Here is a 26,210-nt window from a genome sequence, read left to right as displayed (position 1 = left end):
TAAACGTTAAACACTCAAAGTATCCCTATCTGTAGGACTTGTGGGTGACAAAGAAGAGACATCTGAGCACAACTATGGAATGCCTGAAGAAATTTCAATTGAACTTGATACATATATGACTCACTACATGGAAAACATTTCCTGTTGTGGTACACCACTGACATTACCATCAGGAATAGGGTGGGGATGACAATTAAAAGAATCAAAAACAAACTAAATTACTCTCAGATATAAAATTTTTGGGGTCACTGATGGGTGACCATTGTGGTGACACTGAGGGTAGGGATGGTGATAGAATGGGGTGACATATAAAGCATGACTCTGGAATGCTTGGAACAGTTTCAACCAAATGTAGTACACATATGACTTAATATCTAAGAAAAATTACTGTGGTGGTAAGACACTCATAGCACAAATATTTGAGTATAGAGGGGTGGGAATGTGTTGACATGTATGCTTACATTCGGAATGCCTGGTGCAGTTTCAGCTAAACTTGGCACATCACTTGCTCTCTGGAGAAAAAGAAAGTCTGGTGGGGAGGGTGGGGGACAAGGCACCCCTAGCATCACTAGGAGAGGGGTGGGGGTGAGAGGAAGGTGGCATGTTAAAATAATCAAGAACTACCAATATTAGTGTTGAATCTAAAGATTTTAGAGTTGTTATATCTGATCAAAATTGACCCAGGAAAGGGTGTGGGGGAGAGGATGGAAATGGGGTGATGTATAAGGCATGTGAGAAATGGCTAGAACAATTTCAACTGAACTTGGTACACACATCTCTTACTATCTGGAAAAACTCCATAGGTTGTCAGTTATCAATACTGGGAGAGTTGTGGATAACAATAATCAAGAATGATTGATTTTGAAAGTCATATCCAAATTCCTTTGTGGTCAATGGATGACTGATGACAGTCCCAAAAGCATTTCACTCCTACTGGCTGCTAGGTCGGGGATGGAGGAGGGGGGGGAGGGGGGGGGGGAGGAAACCTTAAAAAAAAAAAAAAAACAAAAAAAAAACAGGCAATCAGCTAGCATTACTACAATATTCAATAAACTTGTATGATACACATGTATAAGCAATTTTTCAACATAGTAACTGAAATGTTTCTGTTAATAGTAATCAGTATTTAAGCCCACCATGCAAAAGGTTGAAAGCTGTGTTTCAAACCATGTTATCTTAATGCTCTGCATTTCACCAGTTTACTTAGAAAGCTACAGAAAGAAGTCTTCTTCAATATGTAGTTGGAACCATAAAGCAACTTGACATTTTACACAAATTCAAAATGCATTACCAAAAGTTGTTAGAACTACAAAAACAATATGAAGACCAACAAGTATTTGAAACCCACACCATCATATTTCTAATCTCAAATTAAACTAGTGAAACATAAGTCAGCTACAACAAAAAATGAACCTGAATAGCCTCTGAATGTTTGTAGCTCTATAAACTCAAGAAAGTTCATGTCACTCTTGAAATGCTGCTAAAATGTTCAAAATTAATTGTTTAAATACAACTGCTATTTAGAAGTTCATGATAGTAAAAGCACCATTGGCAATTACAGAACTAGTAGTACTAGTATTATTATTATTAGTAGTAGTAGTAATTTTATTGGTCCACAGATCTCTTTTATGACGATATGGGATATGTCTTGGTGTTACTATTTAAGAGTGACAAATATAAAGTAATTATACAGGTATTTACAGGCTCATGTCTAGTACGATAAGGATGGGACAGGTAGTTTGCCATGGCCTAATAGCAGGTATTGGCATTTACTAGAAGTAATTTAGGGAAACAAAGGAGAATCTAAATCAGGATGGTTGGATGAAAATTGGAGCCTCCACCCTCCAAATACAAGGCCACGCTCTGATCAAAACAGTGTTCCTGCGTTCAGTTAGTCCCTCGTGTACTACACTGTTTTACAAGTAAACTATTTAATAATAAACAAGGGTAATGCTACACTGAGTCAGCATCCCTCTATAATGAGTGAGAGGTTGAGCTCAGAGAGAGTATAAGACTGCGTAGCTTTTGGAAGTAAGATTCTCCAGAAAAGGAAAAAGGAAGAAAAAAATACAATGTGAAATTGTTTAGTGGAATGTTATATGTTTTATTATCATTATTATTACTTATTTGTGTCACACTTCTTACCAAACCCTACTCTATATTATCCAAGTAATCCTTCAATGTAAAAATGTATCGCTTAACAGCTACTTTTTAACTGCCTTTTTAAACAAGTTTGTTTTAGCAATGTCTTTTATCACTGTTTGTAATTTATTATACTGTTTCAGTCCTTGGTAGAAAATGCTATTTTGAGTTTTATGTTTATTCTTTCCTGGTAATTGTAAGTTCACTCTTGTTCCATGGTCAAGGATAGAGCTGTTTGTGCAGTACTTATCAATGTTATTTTTTGATGTGCACAACCGATTGGCACATACTGCAGAATGCTACTTACACTTTAGGAAAATAAGTGTTAAACAGAGAGAAGAAGAAACTTCAACTGAATCAAAAAAAGTAAAATCTATTTTCACACTTTTAAAAGTAAAGATATTAGTGATTGTGACAAAATACCAACACACTTAATTAAATAGTGTTGTCATGAGTTAAGTAACCATTTATGTTGTTTGTGTAACCTGCGATTTATCACATTTTCCAATACAATGGAATAAGCTATGATTAAGCCTCTTAAGAAGACTGCCTGGGTGAAATACCATATAGTTAAGCCTCAGTATAAGAAAGGGAACAATGAAATGCCAGCAAACTGTCTTGCATTATATTCTTTGTTATGTCAAAGGTATGTGACAGCATAACAACAAAAACAATCAATTTTTGACAAAATAATTTAATTGGATAGATAAAAAAAATCTACTCACCAAGTGGCAGCAGAACACACACACAAAAGGAGGTTATATTTAGGCAAGTCTATGTTAGTTCCGGGAAATATTCCAACAGAGCTAGAAATTGAGCTAGTATAGCATGTTAAAGACCTTGAATCCAGTCTACTTTTACTTACACTGAATGATACACAGAAACAGTTTCTAACAAACAGAAACTGAAGAGTTCACAAATTCTGACTGGCAGTCCATATGTTTCAGAGGTAAAAGCCAAAGTCATCATGAAAAGAACATTGGACATGCAGATAAACAGACTAAAAAGAAACTTTATTTGATAGGACTACTGGAGGTGAGAAAGATATGGACTTCTCTAATGACAATGATGATGATGTTCCTTGTCCATGTTGTAATGACTTATTTTATCCCTAAACCAAAAGGGCATGGCTCAGGTGTGTTCAGAAGCCAGTGTGAGCTCACAGTGGTTGTTCTGGGGTTTCACAAAGGGGAAAAATGTTTACATGTGACATTTGCAAATAAAAGTGATTATCTATAGAAGATATAAGATATGTCACTTTGTTCAACAACTCTCACGACATGAGATTGTGTAAGCTTTCTAATAATACTTTGTAATAAAGATACAAGGTATATTATAGCTCTCTTTTTTGGATCACAGTGCAGTTAATAGTTTTTAATGTTAACTTACAAAATATGAAGTTTATAACTCAAAAACTGTACCCACTGCAGAATTTTTCCCTTGTGGTATGTTAAAGATACGCATATTCACTGTTGTATATAAACAGATTGTAAGAAGAGTATTCATGACTTTATGAAAGATATTGTATGGACGTTCGGTAGTATTATCTAGTGTATTTGATGTCCAGATATGGAAGCCAAATAAAAGTAGTTTGTGTTATTGTACAAAAGTTGATAAAGAAACAATTATTAACTTTAATGAAGATAAAGAACCATTTGGGTTTCATTTATTCATTTATTAGGTGGCACAAAGGACCAGTGAGCTAGATTACACTGATACGTTTCTTGTAAACAACTGGAACTGTGTGAGATTTATAGAGAAGTACATTGAATATACAGGGTGAACACTAATAATATCAACAAACTTCAGGGACAGATTCCTGACTGGAAATGGAGGAAAAAAGGTCCTATGGGCTTGTGTGCAGAAATGCATCATTGCCATGACAGATGACGTACTGTGTTCCTTGTATGTTGCAGGCTCTGTGATTGATGTAGCATGCTGTAAGCAGCAGAATGGTCCGATATTCATGTCGGGAACAATCTGAGATTGTGTTTGTGTAACGGTCAAGAAGCAGCACAGCAATAACAAAACAAGAACCCACACAGGCACCAACCATATAACACAACATTTCAAGCCTTTTTTGGGTATTTGTGTGATCATGGGTCCTTTCTGACAGACAAACATGCAGGCAGGCAGCCAGTGCAATGTGTGTACACATTTTATAGGACTGTGTTCTACAGGATACTGAGACTAACCCTAGCACAAGCTCCCGACAAGTGGCCCACCAACACAGTGTAAGTCAAAGTACAATTATGTGTATCCTGCATCACAACTGATATGTTCCTATCACCTGCAATCTCATAGAGGCCACTGTGAAAATCTGTTGTGACGTGGATGCGCTGCAGCTCTGTATTGCGTTTCAGGGAAAATCTGTTGTGACGTGGATGCGCTGCAGCTCTGTATTGTGTTTTGGGATGATTAGTTGTCATTGAAATGCACACCATCCATTTCTGGATGCATGTCTGTAGGACCTTTTTTTCCTCCATTTCTGGTCTGGAATGCGTCCCTGCTGTTTGCCAGTTTTATTGATGTTCACCCTGTGTATAATATGTATTGAAAATCTTGTGAGTGGTGAGATTTGAGGGATTTGGATTAATACTTCCCCATCAGATGTAGGCATTAATTTACTATTTTTTTGCTTAAGAGACTATTACTTACTTTCAGTCGTGTGATGTCTGAGGTATAATAAATTTTTAGTCATTTTACACTGACATTATAATGTTATATTTTAACTAACTCCTCAGATTATTTTAGATAATCACTTAATGAACAGACTTCCTGGAGTTCTTTCAATTACAATTGCTACAAATCTATGCTTTGCTCCACAGATTTCTGAACAGTGACCAAAGATTAATACATGAAATTACAATGAAATCCAGACCATTAGTTGCTTACAGGCAGTGATAAATATCAACAGTTGAAAATGTGTGCCCTGAGAGGAACTCGAACCCGGGATCTCCTGCTTATATGGCAGATGCTCTATCCGACTGAGCCACCAAGGACAAAGACAACAGTGCGACTGTGGGAAATTATCTCTGACATGCTTCCTGCGAGACCCACACTTTCAGCTTACTGTCCACACACTACATTTGTAGTGCTCCTGCTCACTATAGTCATTACTAGTGGTAGCCCATCAACCGATTCCTGTAAGAGTTTGAGCAATGTGTGTGCATCCACACTGAAGAAGATCATTGGCTGGTAAGGCTTATCTATATGAAGATTAATACAGGTCAGGTTATTGTAAATGTTCCCGCATCCAGGTGTAGCATCAATCTTAACTCCTAGTGTAGTACTGTGAATGAATGTAGGACATCTGATGCTCTTCTGTATTTACAGGTAAAATTGTCCACTTATCTATATCTGATAGTCAAAATCCTTTAGTTTCTAGGTCTCTTCCTGATGTTATGCAAGTAGAAAATTTTATCATCTGTAAAATCTTAACATACTTAACTTCAGTTTCACTCTCGTCCAATTTGATTAGGTATAATTTTATGCTGACATACATTTAAAAGTTTGTGATAGCAAATTAGTGTTTGAAATTGTTGCCTTACTGCATATCATTGAAGACCCTCAACTTAGGATCTGCCAAGGGAATACTAGCATTCTGGTTCTAATGAATTTCTATTTTTTGGACATGTTCCACATCATCAAGAATCGTCTCACTGTGGATCCATGGAGTGAACAGTATGATCACATCATCTTAACTCTGTTGTTGTGGGATTCAGTCCAGAGACTGGTTAGATGCAGCTCTCCATGCTACTCTATCCTGTGCAAGCTTCTTCATCTCCCAGTACCTACTGCAACCTACATCCTTCTGAATCTGTTTAGTGTATTCATCTCTTGGCCTCCCTCTACGATTTTTACCCCCCACGATGGCCTCCAATACTAAGTTGGTGATCCCTTGATGCCTCAAAATACACCCCACCAACTAATCCCTTCTTCTAGTCAAGTTGTGCCACAAATTTCTCTTCTCTCCAATTCTAGTTAATACCGCCTCATTAGTTATGTGATCTACCCATCCAATCTTCAGCATTCTTCTGTAGCACCACATTTCGAAAGCTTCTATTCTCTTCTTGTCTAAACTGTGTATCGTCCACGTTTCACTTCCATACATGGCTACACTCCATACAAATACTTTCAGAAACGACTTCCTGACACTTAAATTTATACTCAATGTTAACAAATTTCTCTTCTTCAGAAACACTTTCCTTGCCATATCAGTCAACATTTTATATCCTCTCTACTTCGACCATCATCAATTATTTTGCTCCCCAAATAGCAAAACTCATTTACTACTTTAAGCATCTCATTTCCTAATCTAATTCCCGCAGCATCACTCGATTTAATTAGACTACATTCCATTATCCTCATTTTACTTTTGTTGATGTTCATCTTATATCCTCCTTTCAAGACACTGTCCATTCTGTTCAGCTGCTCTTCCAGGTTCTTTGCCGTCTCTGACAAAATTACAATGTCATCGGCGAACCTCAAAGTTTTTACTTCTTCTCCATGGAGTTTAATTCCTACTCTGAATTTTTCCTTTGTTTCCTTTACTGCTTGCTCAATATACAGATTGAATAACATTGGGGAGAGGCTAAAACCCTGTCTCACTCCCTTCCCAACCATTGCTTCCCCTTCATGCCCCTCGACTCTTATAACTGCCATCTGGTTTCTGTACAAATTGTAAATAGCCTTTCGCTCCCTGTATTTTACCCCTGACACCTTTAGAATTTGAAAGAGAGTATTCCAGTGAACATTGTCAAAAGCTTTCTCTAAGTCTACAAATGCTAGAATCGTAGGTTTGCCTTTCCTTAATCTTTCTTCTAAGATAAGTTGTAGGGTCAGTATTGCCTCACGTGTTCCAACATTTCTACGGAATCCAAACTGATCTTCCCCCGAGGTTGGCTTCTAGCAATTTTTCCATTCGTCTGTAAAGAATTTGTGTTAGTATTTTGCAGCCATGGCTTATTAAACTGATAGTTCGGTAATTTTCACATCTGTCAACACCTGCTTTCTTTGGGATTGGAATTATTATATTCTTCTTGAAGTCTGAGGGTATTTCGCCCGTCTCATACATATTGCTCACTAGACGGTAGAGTTTTGTTAGGCCTGGTTCCGCCAAGGCGGTCAGTAGTTCTAATGGAATGTTGTCTATTCCCGGGGCCTTGTTTTGACTTAGGTCTTTGAGTGCTCTGTCAAACTCTTCACGCAGTATCGTATCTCCCATTTCATTTTCATCTTCATCCTCTTCCATTTCTATAATATTGTCCTCAAGAACATCGCCCTTGTATAGACCCTCTATATACTCCTTCCATCTTTCTGCTTTCCATTCTTTGCTTAGAATTGGGTTTCCATCTCAGCTCTTGATATTCATGCAAGTGGTTCTCTTTTCTCCAAAATTCTCTTCCTGTAGGCAGTATCTATCTTACCACTAGTGATATGCGTCTCTACATCTTTACACTTGTCCTCTATCCATCCCTGTTGAGCCATTTTGCACTTCCTGTCGATCTCATTTTCGAGACGTTTGTATTCCTTTTTGCCTGCTTCATTTACTGCATTTTTATATTTTCTCCTTTCATCAATTAAATCTCTTCTGTTACCCAAGGATTTCCATTAACCCTCGTCTTTTTACCTACTTGATCCTCTGCTACCTTCACTATTTCGTCTCTCAAAGCTACCCATTCTTCATCTATTGTATGTCTTTCCTTCATTCTTGTAAGTCATTCCCTAATGCTCTCCCTGAAGCTCTCTACAACCTCTGGTTCTTTCAGTTTATCCAGGTCCCATCTCCTGAAATTTGCACCTTTTTGCAGTGTTCAGTTTTAATCTACGGTTCATAACCAATAGATTGTGGTCAGAGTCCACATCTGCCCCTGGAAATGTCATACAATTTAAAACCTGGTTCCTGTCTTACCATTATATAGTCTATCTGAGACCTTCCAGTACCACCAGGCTTCTTCCATGTATACAACCTTCTTTTATTATTCTTGAACTAAGTGTTAGCTATGATTAAGTTACGCTCTGTGCAAAATTCTACCAGGCAGCTTCCTCTTTCATTCCTTACTTCCATTCCATATTCACCTACTACATTTCCTTCTCTTCCTTTTCCTACTATCGAGTTCCAGTCACCCATGAGTATTAAATTTTCATCTCCCTTCACTATCTGAATAATATCTTTTATCTCATCATACATTTCATCAATCTCTTCATCATCTGCGGAGCTAGTTGGCATATAAACTTGTACTATTGTGGTAGGCATGAGCTTGGTATCTATGTTGGCCACAATAATGCATTCACTATGCTGTTTGTAGTAGCTTATCCGCATTCCTATTTTCGTATTCGTTATTAAACCTACTCCTGCATTACCCCTATTCGATTTTGTATTTATAACCCTATATTCACCTGACCAAAAGTCTTGTTCCTCCTGCCACCAAACTTCACTAATTACCACCATATCTAACTTCAACCTATCCATTTCCCTTTCTAAATTTTCTAACCTACCTGCCCGATTAAGGGATCTGACATTCCACGCTCCGATCCGTAGAACGCCTGTTTTCTTTCTCCTGATAACAACGTTCTCCTGAGTAGTCCCCCCCTGGAGATCTGAATGGGGGACTATTTTACCTCCAGAATATTTTACCCAAGAGGACGCCATCATCATTTAACCATACAGTAAAGCTGCATGCCCTTGACAAAAATTACGGCTATAGTTTCCCCTTGCTTTCAGCCGTTCGCAATACCAGCACAGTAAGACCGTTTTGGTTAATGTTACAAGGCCAGATCAGTCAATCATCCAGACTGTTGCCCCTGAAACTACTGAAAAGGCTGCTGCCCCTCTTCAGAAACCACACATTTGTCTGGCCTCTCAACAGATACCCCTCCATTGTGGTTGCACCTATCTGTATCGCTGAGGTGTGCAAGGCTCCCCACCAACAGCAAGGTCCATGGTTCATGGGGGGATCTTAACCCTAAAAAAGCTAAATTTTACTAGAAGATCACAAACTATATTCGTGCATGATGTAATTTTGCATCACTACAGTATTCAAATTCACAATCCTGTTAGTACCATGACAGTAGCCATGTTCAGCACAAACAGATGTCAATTTTATCTGTGTGAAATGAACTGTTGTAACCCATTAATTATTTGTGTAGTAATGTAAATATCAAGCTAAACAGCAGGTTTGTACTCAATTCCTATTTATAGTTATTTAGCATCTATAATACCAATTAATTAAACCAGTCAGTTACTTACTTATTGTGTTCAGCAAAATGAAGGAGACCTTTCAGAGATGTGGAATAAGTCAAGTTATAAATTATGAAAAGGATAGATTGCTGGTCATCATATTGAGTCATAGACAGGCACAACAAAAACAATTCTGTAAATTTTAACTTTTGGCCAAAAGGCCTTCTTCTGAAGTAGAAGACACACGCACATACAGCAGTAAAGCACAGAACCAGAGGAGGAGGAAAAGACTGGAGGATGTGTTGCCGGAATAGAAGGCTGTGCAGTGCTGGAGTGGGAGCAGGGAAGGGGATAAGTAGGCCGGGTATGAGCATCTTGGAAATGGTGAAAATGGTCAGCTTCTTGTGTGCTATGATAGTAAGAGTCAATGGAAAGAGTTTGAAGGACAGTGAAATCACGTGTAGGTGACAAGCTATTGCTCATCCACACCTGATCTCAAAACGTGCAAGTCGGATGGCTGTAAAGCAGGCTCTGTGGAGGATTTGATGACATACTACAATGCTGGTGCGAATGTTTCAGAGCCCACCATTCAGCACACAAGAGAGGTACCTCCGCATGTGGTGTTCTGACATGAAAAAAGATCACCCCGTGTACACTGGTAGCAGTGCCACTGGGCTTGACAAATGACTGGCCACCATGACAACCATGAATTTTCAGAATACATCTTTTTCAACACCATCCTTAAGAACAATCTCAAGCATCATTGAGCAATTTTCATCAACCAAATCAATTTTATTACCTGACTTAAGTCAAAAACATGAATGAGATATTGTATACATTTAAGAAACACAATGTGGTACAAATGATTGCAAAACAAGAATAGATGGCATGACATGAGTTATAGAGAGATCTCATTCAAAGTATGGAAGTGTAACGTTTTGCAGTATTTCACATCACACACCTTAGATGCAGAATCTGCTTCAAATAAGCCAGCTTCCGATCTGGGCAATCTTGCACAGAACAGGTTTTGAATCTTACCCAGCATATCAAGGATGACTTCAGGATAGATCTCATCAGTGGTGTTCCTTTGTTGAACTGAGTATGGCCTTTAATATGGTAAACTTCCTAAGGATGTGTTCTTGCTCCCACCCTACTTAACTTGTACACGCATATCAAGGATGACTTCAGGATAGATCTCATCAGTGGTGTTCCTTTGTTGAACTGAGTATGGCCTTTAATACGGTAAACTTCCTAAGGATGTGTTCTTGCTCCCACCCTACTTAACTTGTACACAATGCCAAGAAAAACAGTAGTCACAATATTATGAAAAGGAAAGTTGCTACTCGCCATATAGCTGAGATACTGAGTCACAGATGGGCACAACAAAAAGACTGTCACAAATAAAGCTTTCAGCCATTAAGTCCTTCATCAACAATAGACCACACACACACACACACACACATACACACACACACACACACACACACACACACACACAGACGCGCGCGCGCGTGTGCGTGCAACCGCAACTACACACACGAATGCAGTCTCAGGCAACTGAAACCACACTGTGAGAAGCAGCACCAGTTCGTGATGGGAGTGGCAACTGGGTAAGGGTAAGGAGGAGGCTGAGGTGGGGAGGGGGAGGGATAGTATGGTGGGAGTGGTGGACAGTAAAGTACTGCAAGTTAGACAGATGGCATGGGAGGGTTGGGGAGGGGAAGGGGGGGGGGGATAGAAGAAAAGGAGAGAAGTTTTTGACTGGGTGTGATGGTGGAATGACAGCTGGGTAGTGCTGGAATGGGAACAGGGAAGGGGCTGGATGGATGACAGTGACCAACGAAGGTTGAGGCAGAGGATTACGGGAACATAGGATGTATTACAGGGAAAGTTCCCACCCGCCCAATTCAGAAGAGCTGGTGTTGGTGAGAAGGATCCATATGGCACAGGTTGTGAAGCAGTCATTGAAATGAAGGATGTCTTGTTTGGGAGCGTGTTCAGCAACAGGGTAGTCCAATTGCTCCTTTGCCACAGTTTGTTGGTGGCCAATCATGCGGACAGACAGCTTGCTGGTTGTCATGCCCACGTAGAATGCAGCACAGTGGTTACAGGTTAGCTTTTAGATCACATGACTGGTTTCACAGGTAGCACTTCCTTTGATGGGGTAGATGGTGTTAGTGACCGGACTGGAGTAGGTGGTGGTGGGAGGATGTATGGGACAGGTAGTCAGTACTTTCCACCTCTGCAATAAACATGCAACAAGTTAAAAGTCTCTTGGATAGGAACTTCCCTCAGTCACAGCTCTGCAGCTCTGCCCTAAATACCTTGGGGTTATTCTTGACAGGAGTCTGACATTCAAAGAGCAATGTAATGGTGTCAGAATGAAGGTCGCACCATGAAGTATCTTAAGAAAATTCAAAAGCCGCAAGTTGGGGAGCAAGACCATATGTGCTTTGGACGTCAGCTCTAGCCTTGTGACAATTGCTAGTAGAATATGCTTCCCCTGTGTGGTGTCAATCCTGCCACTCAAAACGGGTTGACATTGGACTTCACCAAATTTACTGCCAGCTAAAAGGATGCTAGATACTGACCGTAATGAAGAAGATCCAAGTTCTGGCACTACCTGCCATCGGATGGATAGTAACAGTGAAATCCTGAGGAGCAAAGTCAACACAGATGATAGACAGGCCCTTCATTGGCATGAACCTATTGCTCAGTGTCTTTACAGCAGGAAAAGCTTTATCAAAAATGCTGCCCCCACACTGAAGTCAAAGGCAGAAGAGAGGTTCCAGCATTGGCAGGACAGAGATAAACATGATTGGATACCACCAAAAGAAGAGCTACCCCATGAAACATCCTGCCCTGTCTGACATGGAGATCTCTTAACCAACTTCACATGGGAAATTGTCAAAGCAAAAATGTGATGTTAAAATAGGACAAAGCGATAACCAAGATGTGCCATGTGCACGTGGTCCTGGGCAGACAATGACCCATCTCCTTCACTGCTCTGGTACCCCACATCCTCAAGTACTGTATTATGATGCGAGAGGGTCTGGCAGCAACAAACCCAACAGCAGTGCACTTTTCGGAGGCACTGTACTTCTTTTAAATGATTGTCACTGACATGCTGAGAAGAAAAACAAACTGCAGATGGTGCTCTGCAGCAGACGACCCTATGTGTTCCCGTACTGATGCAATGACACTGTCAGTTAAGACTGCAGTAGGCACAGGATTATCAAGAATGGACCTTTAATCAATGGAAATATGTCACCTGGTCAGATAAGTCACTTTTCTTGTTACACCATCCTGATGGTTGTGTCTAGAAATGCTATCATCCAGCTGCATGATTGCTCAAAATATGCACCCTATCATGGATCAGGAAGGTGGGGCAGCATCATGTTATGGGAGGCATTACTCTTGGCTTCTGTGAGCCTTGTAACAGTAATTTTAGGCACCATGACAGATGTGAATTATGTGAACACTGATTCGAACCATTCATGCTTCATGTCTTCCCCAAAAATGATGGTATAGTGTAGCATGTGATTCTTCGAAATAACATGTTTGACAATTATCTCTTAGGCTGACAAAAGATGTTCATAAATATTAAAAAGATATTTTAAGTAGTTAGTAAGTGTGGAACAGCCAATAATGCATGCCCTTTTATGGTGTGTGCGCAGACTTGTTGAAAGTGGAGTGAACTCAAAACATCAGCAAGGTGCTGATGCGTCTCTCCACCTCTTGTGGAGGCCCACTTAAGCTCTGAAGTAACGGCCAGGTGGTGCCTTCGAACTTATGAACAAAAGTGACTGGTGACAATGGCCCCATCCAGAAACAGAAGAAGAGACAATCTGTAATCTATTGACTACTCTCTTGTAACAGTCTGTGTTGCAGGTATTTATTTCAGAGATGGCTTTTTATTTGAAAACTGGATTACTGTTGCTAAACCACGACAAAAATATATTGGAGAAACATATGTTTGGATAACAGCTTCTGTTATACATCTAACTATATGAGAGTAATACCACAGTGATCTGTATCCTGGCAACTGTATGTGTTTATGAAAGAGGTAGAATACATGTAAGTTTGTTAAAAGCAAATACGTTATTTCATAGTCAGTTGTAGTAGTTGGGCACTCTCTTACAGCACTAAGCTCTCTGAAGATGGCAATGATGTCACATGGCCAGAGACAGTGGCACTGCATAGCAGATCCACTGCATCAAGAAACTACAAAAAGGCAAAAAGGCAACTGACAAGTTTAAGGAACATAACATTTATTAAAAAAAAACTAGAAGCATGACAGATCATAAATGAAGTTGTTTGGAGCAGTTCTACCACAAGAACCTATCTTTTATTTCACTTTAATGGCATCTTCCATCAGGATATCTGCCCACCTCATAATGCCAATATAATGTTACTGTTGTTTGAGGAGCCTGATAGTTAACTCATATTGATGTCTTGCCCACCAAATTGGCCTGATCCGAACCCAAAGGAACATATCTAGGATGCTATTGGGTGCCAGCTCCACAAACAAATCACCACCCATAATTTAAGGGAATTCCATGACCTGTACATAGATGTCTCATGTCACATATCACAGAAAATCTATCTACAATTTGTTGAATCCATATCACACAGAATCACTGCAATGTTGCATTCCAAAAGTGGACCAACATGCAATTAACCAGATGGTCATGATGAATGGGCTCATCAGTAGAAGAATTAAAGGGTATGAAGAACATGATAACATTCCCGATGTTGTACAATCTCTACAATTGTGAAGAAACCAAGGAGAAATTTGAAAAAGGAATTGAAGTTCAGGAGTAAGAAATTAAACACTGAGATTTACCAATGACAATGTAAATGGCTTCAGCAGCCAGAGGCTGCATTCATGTGTGTGTGAGTTTCATTTGCATATGTGTGTGTGTGTGTGTGTGTGTGTGTGTGTCATCTATTTTTGATGAAAGCTCTATTGGCCAAAAGCTTATATTGTGACAGTCTTTTTGTTGTGCCTATCTGCAACTCAGCATCTCCGCTATAAGGTGAGTAGCAACTTTCCTTTTCATAATATTGTTACATTCCATCCTAGATTTTCCATTGTTTGACAATGTAAGTCTGTCATAGATGGCAAATGGGATGGAAGATCATCTGAACAAAATGGACGATGTCTTGAAAATTGATTGGAAGATGAACATCAGTGAAAAAAGTAAAACATGGGTAATGCAATGTAGTTGAATTAAATTGGGCTGTGCTGACTACCAGTAAATTAGAATAGGAAATGAGACACTAAAAGTAGTAGGTGAGTTCTGTTACTTGGTTTGCAAATAACTGAAGTAGAAAAGATATAAAATTGGGTCTGGCAACAGAAGAAAATCATTTTTAAAAAAGAGAAACACTGAATATAAATTTAAATGTCTGGTAGTCTTTGTGAAGATATCTGTCTGACATGTAGTCTTATATGATAGTGCAAGGTGTACAATAAATAGCTCTGCTGAGGTGAGAATAAAAGCTTTCGAAAGGTGATGATACAAGAGAATGCTGAACAACTAATAAGTAGATTAGATAACTAACTGAGACATAATGAACTGATTAACAGATAGAAGAAATTTATGGCACAACTTGACTAAAAGAAGGGAACAGTTAGTAGGACACATCCTGAGTCATCAGGGGATCATCAAATTGTTAATGGGGAATAATGGGGATACACAGAAGGGGGTAAAAGTTGTAGAGGGAGACCAAGGATCGACAACAGGAAGCAGGTTCAAATGAATGCAGGTTGCAGCAGTTATTCTTAGATGAGAGCGTTGCAAAGGATAGACTACTTTGGAGAGCTACACTTAACAACTCTCTGAACCGAAGAAGAAGATAATTAATAACAATGACAAGCACTAATGCCACTTGACAGTTTCATGATAGCTAGTTTTGCTTGCTCCCTATATGCTACTACAAATAGATACTTTCAGGGCATGCAACAAGAGAACTCAAACATTAGTGAGAATAATTAACTGTTATAAACTATTCCCATACATTGTATTATGAATTATTGAATCAAAAGGAGAATAAACTATTCCCATACATTGTATTATGAATTATTGAATCAAAAGGAGAATTCACTTGGAAAAACTAAAATTATAGGGAAACAGAATAAGTTGATACTTACCTTCAGGAGACAGAATTCCAATACAACTAAGAAACCTTTAAAAGTGAAAAATCTACTCTATCTAATATCAGGGAGAGAGTAAAGTGCTCTCATACCATCATGAAAAATATATTCCCAGATTTAAAACCCTTTAGTTCCTTCTCAGGAAGGAAAGAGGGATATGTCTGGGACTCTTGGGAAGCAGAGGTAAAGCACTCAGACCCCTAGTTGAGATGGATCCATCTGTGGTCTGAGTGACCTTTCTCTCCTTCCTAACACTCCAAAACCTACCCTTATTTCAACCCTGAGGAAGGAACCAACAGTTCAACAAGCATGGATCAGTTCTTCACTTTCAAATCTATCTTATCTGCAATTTTGCTACCTGAACACAAGTACTGGCCAGTCATACTGTCTGCTTGTAGTTTAAGTGAATAACCGGCATTATTCGCTTATTTATTTAGTCCAGTGTTCCTCCCCCTTGTAACTGTCCAGATCCTCCTCCCCCCCTCTCTTTCCATCTCCTCCTACCCTCTCTCTTTCCATCTCGTCTTCCTCCTCTCTTTTTTTCCATCTCCCACTTCCCATTATCTCCATCCATCCTGGCCAAATCCTCTTCCCCCTTCTCTCTGGCTTTATATGTACTGCGCATGTCTCTGTCTCCCCCTTCTTTCTTTCTCCATCTTGTCCTCCCACTTACTGTTCCCATCTCTCCATCCTCTATCTCTCTTTCCATCTCTTCCTCCCCCACTGCTCCCTCTGTCCATTTCCTACTCCTCCCCATCTCTTCCTCTCCCATCTCTCTGTCCATCTACTACATCCGCCCCTCTATCTCCTACTCCCACCTCTCTCTGTCCATCACCTCCTGCCACCCATCTGCCTCTCCAGCTTCCCTTTCCCACTCACTCTGTCAAACTGCTTCTCCCATCCATCTGTCCATTCCCTCCTCCCATTTCTCTCTGATTATCTCTTCCTACTCCTCTCAGTGTTCAATTTTTCGTCCTACCTCTGTCCATCTCCTTCTACCTCTCTCTATCTGTCCACCTTCTCTTTCTCTCCCTATCTCTGTCCACCTCATCCTCCTCCTCCTTTCACTGCCAATCTTCTTCACCCACATCTCTGTCCATCCCCCTCTCTCTGCCCATCTCCTCCTTCCACCTTCTCTATCTATCTCCTCATCCCTCCTCTCTCTGTGCATTCCTCTCTCCTCTCCATCTGTCCATTTCTCCTCCCCTCTCTGTTCATCTCCTCCTACCCTCTCCGTCTGTCCATCTCATCCTCCAAACTCCATCTGGCCATCTCCTTATCCCCCTTTATGGCTATCCTTCTCTATGTCAATTTCTTACCCCTAACTCTACCTCTACATCTCCGTCCCCCTTTCTCTGTCTATCTCATGCTCCCCCCCTTCCCTATCCATCTCTACCACCCACCTCTCTCTGCTCAGCCAGACCCATCCACATGTAAACAACCTGGAATGCATTCTAATATAGGGTGTGTAAGCAGAGAAGGAAAAAAAATTCCAAGGTTTTTCCCTGATTTCCAGGCTACAAAATGCACTTTCTCCCAGGTGAAAACACACTTTTTCGATGATATGTGACAGTATACATTCCCTTGGGATCATAAAACCTATCAGTCCTTTGAATGGTTAAGGTTTTATACACTGGCATTGAACTTTCCATCACTTTACCTGAAACAAACCCCAGAAAAAAAAAATGCGTTTTGGAAAGATCTTTGATTTGCAGAAACATGTACTCTGCAAATTTTCATATTACGGAAGTATATAGTCAAATTCCACCAAACACAGAATGTTAGTTTCTGAAGCATTGAAATCAAGATCGCAATGTACTTTTGTAAGCCAATCATAGCTCATGTCACTTGATCTCGGCAGCTCATGATAGCAGATATTCATCGTGTTTACATGGGGTTCCCAAAACTGGATTTCGTAAACCGATCTCCCAGTACTGCTTCTGGGTGTTCATGTAAATACTTAAAAACTGACTCTGAAAATCTGCGTCTGGTTGCCAGTTTTTCAGTTCTGTAATCAATTTTCGCTCCCATGTAAACACAGCCAGCATTGAAACATGCTTGAGCTGTCAGGTTTCGTCTTGTTTTCAAAAATTTTGGCTAATATTGACAAAGTGGCTTTTTGAATGGTGAAGGATAAGTAGAAATATTACACTGACGATGTTTGCACATCGTCTAACTGAAGGGAAATAGTGATTGAGCTGACTAAATCATAAACTATATGTGCTGTTTTCCAGGTGCCGTAGTTAACTGGGCTAGCAAATCTGCTACAGACCTTAACATGTAAACACGACTTTGAAAAACCATTTCCAAAATTCTGTTTTCACTTTCAGAAGATGTGTTGCATGTAAGCATAGTGATTCAGAGCATAGGATACGTGATATAGTCAGAATACAGCAACATCACTGTTAAGTAGCACAAACACACAAATAAGAAAAGTTAATGGTTTAAATTAATGTAAATTGTGTAGCTACACGAAACGTTAAGCTTCCACATATAACATTTGTCTTTTTTGTGTGTATTACACTTTGACACATCACACTAATGCGGTAGTAAAATTTTAAGTAATGACGTAAATGTATGGTCTTCGGGGCTCAAAATTCTTCTAAGTGGCTGGCCCTCAAAGTGTTAAGCTTTACATGAAACTCAAACGCTTAGTGATTTAAGAAATTCAAAGCACTTTTACACACATAAAATAACTCATATTGCGTAAAATAAAAAGTACTTTTAAAGTAACACTTTTCAAACGACCAATTGCAATATTTTCCCGCAACCTGTTAGAATTCATTTCCGCAATTGTCAGAGGGTGCCAGAAAATGGCTTTACTGTGCCTGCACAGCTATGATGACGTAGGTAGCCCATATGTGTATCACATTAAGAGATCTTAAATTACATCATAAACGAAACATGACATCAGAGGATACTCCAAGAGCATCAGAATTTCGTAAACCAGACTAAAATGCATAATTCGACTTAAAGAGCACATCTGTATATCCAGCTTCACAAGGAAGTAGGCCCCAAGCTGATCATAAACTTTTCAGTGTGGTTTTTGGAGTGCAAATTTTCTTGGAGTATCAGTACTGTATTTATCTCATGTTTAGTTCTTTATTATGGCATAATGCCATATGTCTCAAAAGATAACAACATTCACTTGAAATTCTGTAAACAGTTGACATTAGCCAATAGTGTTTCAAGGAAATTGACTGCCTCTTCTGAAAACATTAATTAAAGAATTTTTTTTTTGGCAAATTGACAAAAATAACTTCATTGTTCTGCAAGGTAATTAATACTTGGCTGCCAAAAACCTGGAAATAAAATAAAATCTGAAAACTGAAATTAGTAACATATTTTAGCTTCCCATAATTAAGTGAAAATTTTAATTCACTTTATGGTTCCCGGCCACAGAAATCTGTTTTGTTCTTAGAGCTGTAAACCAAGAGGAAACAGCAAAATCACTAAACGCAAACATGGTTCACATGGAGACTACCCCTCATCCCACTACAAATCAGACTGCTCTGCACATGTGCAAATCTGGCAGCTTGGGTGCACCAGAAAAATGTTTCCAGGTAGCATCTGGCTGTTTGTTGTTACTGATGATACAGCTCGCGTCTAGTTACCTTGGATACAGGTAACGGCCACACTTCAAGTAGTCCAAAGTGGGAGAAGGTACTGCTCATATGCGACTCAGCTGTGCATGCGCATAAGCCTGCTGGCAACTATCAAACAAACCTAATGTGACATCACACCCATCAGAAGCAGTTTGTTGTTATGAAGTATTGCATAGTCTACGTCCTAAAGCCTTTGACACACTTTGCTGTTGGCAGATCCTTGTATGTGTGCTGTGTTTTGTTGCTGTAAATGGCACATTTCCTTTGCAACTTAAGTTTTATTTATTTTTTTCCTCGTTTCTGTTTTACTGCTGCAGTATTATATTGCAATAATGGGATACAGTAAAATTCTTTGTCAGAGTATCAGTTCTTATCAGTCAAAACTACAAAAATTTTACTGAAAACTAAACCAATGAAAAATTCCTGCATTTTTCCTAGTTTTCTCACTGATGAAAAAAATCCTGGGTTTTTCTCGGATTTCCCAGTTGTCCCAGAGCATATACACCCTGCAATACTAACTGCACAATATGCCAGTTCTTCAGGACAGTTTTAGGCATCATGTGTTGGCAAACCTTTCCATCCTCCATGCCTATGGGAACTAGATGATTCTTACTGGTTAAAATAATGGTTATGAAGGAGATGTGAAATATAAACACATATATACTAGCCCTTTACCTACTGCTACACCCACAAACATGTGCAGCACATATACTGCACAAATCTCCTACTCCCCCCTCTCTGTTCATCTCCTTGTCCTCCCTTTCAATTACCCACCTCCTCTTCTCCCAATCTCTTTCCATCTCCTCCTCTGCCTCTCTCTATCTATCTCTCTCCATCTCATCCTCACCATTCTATCTGTCCACCTCCTCCTCATGCCTCTCTCTGTCTGTACCTTCTCCCCCTATCTCTGCCCATATCTGCCTCCCTCCTATCTCTGTACATCTCTTCCTCCTCCTGTCTCTGTTTATTTCCTTCCCCTCTCTCTGTCCAACTCCTCCTATCCCTCTTCAACTCCTCCTCTGCCATCTTCCTTTTCCACCTGCCCTCTGTTCCTCTCCATACTCCATCTGCCTCCTGCACTCCCCCCTCCCTCCCACCTTTGTTTTCTCTTCCCCTTCTTCCTTTTCCACCCTTCAATTACCCAACTCTACTGTCCACCTACCTTCCACCCCTCCCCTTCTTCAACCTCTCTCTATGGCCTCCTCCTCTGCTCTCTGACCATTTGGTTTTCTCTTTCTCTCACTCTCACTCTCTCCATCCGCTCCTCCATCATTTCTCTGTCCATTTCCTCATACCTCTCTCTGTCTGTTCATCAACTACTCAGCCCTCTCTCTGTGTCCATCTCATCCTTCCGCCTGTATCTATCCATCTCCACCTCTGCCCTGTCTCTCCAATTCCTCCTCTTCCTCTCTCTCTCTATCTCTCTTAACAACTTAACCACACAGTACTTGTTCTCCGGCAATAAATATAGGACCTCTGCAGACCTATTGTACAGAGCAGAGTCGAGCATCTGAATTAGAGGCTCACATAGTTCTGCGAATGTGTAGGCTGCAAAATTCAAGACTTGCACCCTAGAGTGGTGGTGTTCTGAGCTCCACTTAATATGTCATGGGTCCACTACACACAGGAGGCAGATACATGGACAGCAAGGGCTGTGTGGAGGTGACTGGGTGTTATTTCAGTTTAGAAGGTCTCAGGAAATCACAGAAAGGGCATCAGTCTAAAATGACGCAGGGAAAAAAACAGGACAAGGATACATCTAGCAGCAACCAGTACTGTAATTGCAAACTGTTGTACCTGTGCTGGGAAAGAACCAGAGCTCAAATTGCCAATGGAAGGCACTTGAGCTTAATTTGTAGTAGGTACTGAAAGCTGGCTAAAGCTAGACATAAGTTCAGCAGTAATTTTTACAAAGCCCTAATGGTGTTCAGGAAGGATAGATTAAGCACAGTTGGTGGTGGAGTGTTTATTGCTGTTAGGTTTAATTTACCTTTTAATGAAAGTGAGAGAGATAGTTCCTGCAAGTTCATATCAGTAAATGTTATACTTGACAACTGGAATAAATCTGTAAATGGTTCCTTTTACGAACCCCTGGAGTTTAACGATACAGTTGCTGAACAGAAAACTGCCATTCATACAATTATAGTTGATAATGACTTCAATCTACCCTTGCTACGTTGGTAAAAATGCATGGTAAAAGCCAGTGGTAGGCATAAAATATTGTCCAAAATTGCACTGAATGATATTTCCGAAAATTATTTTGAGCAATTGGTTCAGGACCCCACTCGAAATGTAAATAGCTGTGAAAACATTCTTGACTTCTTGGCAAGGCAAAATACTGAGCAAATACAGAGTATGATAGATACAGGGATGTGGACCACAAGGCTTAATACTGTAACATCCAAATCCACCAAAAGTAAATGACAGAGTATGATAGATACAGGGATGTGGACCACAAGGCTTAATACTGTAACATCCAAATCCACCAAAAGTAAATGGAAATGCAGATAAATATCACTTGACACCTTCATAAGAGACAGTCTCCACTTCTTCCAAACTGATTACATGAGAGCAGACAAGATGTGGTCTACATCCAAAGAAATGAAATTGATGACAATTGAGAGATATATAACAAATAAATTAATGTGGGGATGGTACTGATTCTTCATGGTACACAAAACAAATGAGAACTCTGCTGCAGAAACAACAAAAAAAAGCATGCCAAATTTAAAAGAATGCAAAATCTTGAAGACTGGCGATGTTTTATTGAAGCTCGAAATTTAGTGTGGTATTCAATGTGAGATGCTTTTAATAGTTTCCACAACAAAACTCTGACTCGAAATAACAAAATTAAAGGGTTTCTTGTCATATGGAGAGCACACCAGTGGTAAGACACAATCTATATCTTCGTTGTGTTATAGCAACAGTAATGTTGCCAATGATAGTGCCACTAAAGCAAGTACCCTGGTCCAGAGTGTATAGGAATTAGGTTCCTTTCAGAGTATGCTGATGCAATAGTCCCATACCTAGCAATTATACACAATCATTCACTCAACAAAAGATCCGTACCTAAACAATGGAAAGTTGTAAAGGTTACAACAATGCAAAAGAAAGCAAATAGGAGTAATTTGCTGAATTACAGGCTGATGTCACTAACATCAATTTGTAGTAGAACTTAGAACACATCTGTGTTCAAACACCATGAATTACACAAAAGAAAATGATTTATTGATAGATAATCAGCACAGTTTCAGAAAACATCATTCCTGAGGGGGGGGGGGGGGGGGGGGGGGGGGAACCTACCTTTTTGCTCACATGAAGTATTGAGTATTATTGACTGGGATTTCAAACTGATTCCAAATTCCTAGATATCCAGAAGGCTTCTTACACCGTTCCCCACAAGTAACTTCCAATCAAATTGTGTGTCTATGGAATATCATATCACAAGGGGAGGCCATGATGTAGGGATCACAGATTTACTTCAAACTTTGTACACCTTTAGTAGGCCATTAAAACAACATAATGAGCAAGCAGTAAGGTGCACTACTCTAGCAATTCTGACAAAATCTCAAGAGAAGTTTTATGCATCTGTTATGTGGCTTATGTATCAGTGAGTAGGTGCCACACGTTACGAGATCATGTTGGTCAAGTGATTAGTGTTCCAGCTTCGTAAGATGAGCGTGTATGGCACAATGGTTCGACTCTCACTTTAATGTAATTAATGACCTATTTTTTTCATCATTGGTCATATTATTTAATTTGAGTGATAATATAATGACAAAAAAAAACCGCATGTATTTGCATAATGTTTCAATTTACGTTCTCCATGGCTGTATGACAAACACTATCCTGCAACATCTGATGTTAAGAGCGCATCCAACGAGTAATTGTACATTACTCTTGTGGTCTGGCACAATGTGAATTACTATATTACTCACTGTGAATAACATCATTTGCATCATTATTTATCGAGGTCTGACTTGGACTTTCCAAGCCTGTCCCTCATCCTTGAAAATTTAATTACAGGTAGTAAGTAGTTAAGTGACCTATGAAATTCACTACAGCTTCATGAAAATGCACATGGATTGTTTTTTTTAATTATATTACTTCTCAAGTGCCATATAAATTAAATAAAGTGACCAGTGATTTTTTAAAAAAAAAAAAAAAAAAAAAAAAAAAAAAAAAGGAGGAGAGAGAGAGAGAGAGAGAGAGAGAGAGAGATTAAAAAGTAAGTGTTAGCAGGATTCGAACTGTTGTCTTGTCTGCAACCCTCTCCAGAAGTACTAACACGAACCACTTGGCCACAATGATTTCTTATGCCGAGTACCATCACACAAATACATCAGTTACATAATAGACAAGTAAAACTTCTCTTGCAATTTTCTTGGAATTGGCAGAGTAGTGCACCTTACTGCTCACACATTACGTTGCTTTAATGGCCTCCTAAAGGTACACAAAGTTTGAAGTAAATCTGTGGCCCCAATGTCATGGCCGTCCCTTGTCAGTTGTGAAATTAGATCATGACTTCCTATTAGAAAGGTCACAGTTCATATTAATTGACAGAAAGTCTTTGTCAAACAGAAGTGATATTTGGCATTCCCCAATAAGTGTCGTAGGCCCTCTGCTGTTCTTAATTTATATAAATGTGTTAGGAAACAATCTGAGCACCCCTCTTAGATTATTTGCAGATTATGCTGTCAGATACCATCTCATGAAGTCATCAGATAATCAAAAACAATTGCAAAATGATTTAGACAAAATATCTGATGGTGTGAAAAGTGACAATTTACCATGTGTATACATCATCAACATGAGTACTAAAAGAAATGTGCTAAATTTTGATTACCCAATAAATCACACAAATTTACATGTTGAGAATTCACTTACCATTTAGAGATTACAATTACAAATAACTTAAACTGGAATGATCACACAGATAATGATGTGGGGAAAGACTGTGATTTACTGGAAGAACACTTAAAAGATGCAACAGGTTTACTAGAAAGACTCCCTATACTATACTTGTCCATCCTCTTCTGACACACTGCTGTGCAGTGTGGAATCTACATTAGGAAGGTTTGATGGAAGAATTCAAAAAAAGTTCATAGAAGGGCAATTCACTATCACAAAATAGGGGAGTGAATTGATGTCACAGACATGACATGTGAGATGGGGTGGCAATCATTAAATCAGAAGTATTTCTCATTGCTTCAGAATCATTTCATGAAATTTAGATCACCAACTTTCTCTCTTGAATTCAAAAATATTTTGATGACACCCAAGAAATATTCATTATAATAAAATACAGAAATCATAGCTCACACAAAAGATTTAAATATGCATTTTTCCTGCATAATGTTCGAGAGTGGAATGGTAAGAAATACTTTGAAAGTGATTCGATGAAGCCTCTGCCAGCCACTTAATTGTGAATTTCAGAGTAGTCACGTAGATGTATATGTACTATATGTACCAAATTTTGTTGAAATTGATCCAATGGTTATAAAGTAGACGTTGAACACACACACGTATTTCAGTTTTTGTATATAAAGGGTAGTCAAATGAAAATTTGACAGACTTGGAAAAAAGTAAGTAAACTGCCTATTACTTCAAAAGTTTTCACCATAACTGTTAACACATTTATCTCTCCAGGAAACAAGATAGTAAGTGCCTTCATGGAAAAATGTTAGCGGCGCCCTACAAAACCATACTTGTACCCAGGTCTTCGTCTGAAGTCAATTGACAGCCACAAATCTCTTTTGTCAGGGCTCCAAACACATGGAAATCACATAGGTAGAGATTACAACTGTATGGAGGATGTATAAGGGCTACCCAATGAAACTACTGCAACATAGTCAAAACTACCTTGGCAACACATGGTGGGCATTTTGCTGGCAGGTTGTTTCGACTACACTGCAGAAGTTCTCTTTGAAAGCACTTATGCATCCTCCATACAGTCCCGATTTCCCACCTTGCAATTTCCATATGTTTGAAGCCATGAAGAAAGGCATTTTCAGCCATCGATTTGCTTCAGATAAAGAGGTGCATGCGTGGGTACCATTACGGTTCCGTAGGCTATCACAGTCATTTTTCCATGAAGGCATTGACCATCCTGCTTCACAGTGAGATATATGTAATAATACTTATGGTGATTACTTTTGAAATAAAAACACAATTCACTTACTTTTTTTCCATCTGTGTCATTTTCATTTGATTACCCCCTATAACATATCCCAGTCCTTTACCTGCGGCTTTGTCCTTGTACATGTAACGCACATACATTGTTCATATCTCCTTCTTTCCCCTCTTGCTGCCCATTTCATCCTCTTCTCTCTCACTCTTTCCACCACATCCTCACCCATCCCTATTCCCCTTTCTCTGTTCACCCCTCCTCACCCCATCTTTTTTCACTTCCTGCACCTCCCCCTATCTCTAACTGCCTCCTCCTCCCCCATATCTCTGTCCACCCCTCTTCCCCCCCTCTCTCTCTGAACATCTCCTGCCCTCTTCTCTGTGGTCCATCACTTTCTACCCCTTTCTCTGTAGCCTCATCCCCCTCCCCCACACTCAGAATCCATCTTCTTCCTCCCCTCTCTCTCTGTGCAGCCATGCCCATCCACATGTATAGCACTGGAAACACATTACTACACACACAACATGTCTGGTGCTCAGTGCAGCCAAGATATCAGATATAACCAGCACTTCACACATCCAACTCCACCTCCATGAGAGCAAGGTGACTCTTACCCCCATAGTACTTCTTCCCAGACAATAAGCAGTATGTGTACCAAATATAGTTGAAATCAATGAAGTTGTCCAGGAGGAGAAGAAGAAGAACATACACACAACACATACATTCATTTTTATGTATGTAAATTATACAACAGATGTTTATTAATAACTAACAAACATTAAACAAGCATGCACACTGGTAGTACAATATATAAAATGTTAGTTAATAATCTCTTCCACCCTTATAGTGCTATTTAATTATATACAATCAAATCTTTTAATTATTTAGAGGAAATCTCTTCCAACCTTATAGTGTTATTTAATTATATACAATCAAATCTTTTAATTATTTAGAGGAAAGTTTAATTTTTGGTAGTTGTTTTCAGATTTG

The 26,210-nt window shown here is 39.4% G+C and overlaps 1 protein-coding gene across 1 annotated transcript in view; it reads right to left on the bottom strand.

Moving 5' to 3' along the window:
• LOC124805352 (putative helicase MOV-10) overlaps positions 1-26,210 on the bottom strand; it is a 447,080-nt gene that overhangs the window by 255,652 nt on the left and 165,218 nt on the right. The window lies entirely within an intron of this gene.

Source organism: Schistocerca piceifrons, chromosome 7, assembly GCF_021461385.2.
Source record: "Schistocerca piceifrons isolate TAMUIC-IGC-003096 chromosome 7, iqSchPice1.1, whole genome shotgun sequence".
Lineage (NCBI taxonomy): Eukaryota > Metazoa > Arthropoda > Insecta > Orthoptera > Acrididae > Schistocerca > Schistocerca piceifrons.
Note: the sequence above shows the minus strand (reverse complement) of the source record. Positions and strands in the feature narration are given on the sequence as shown.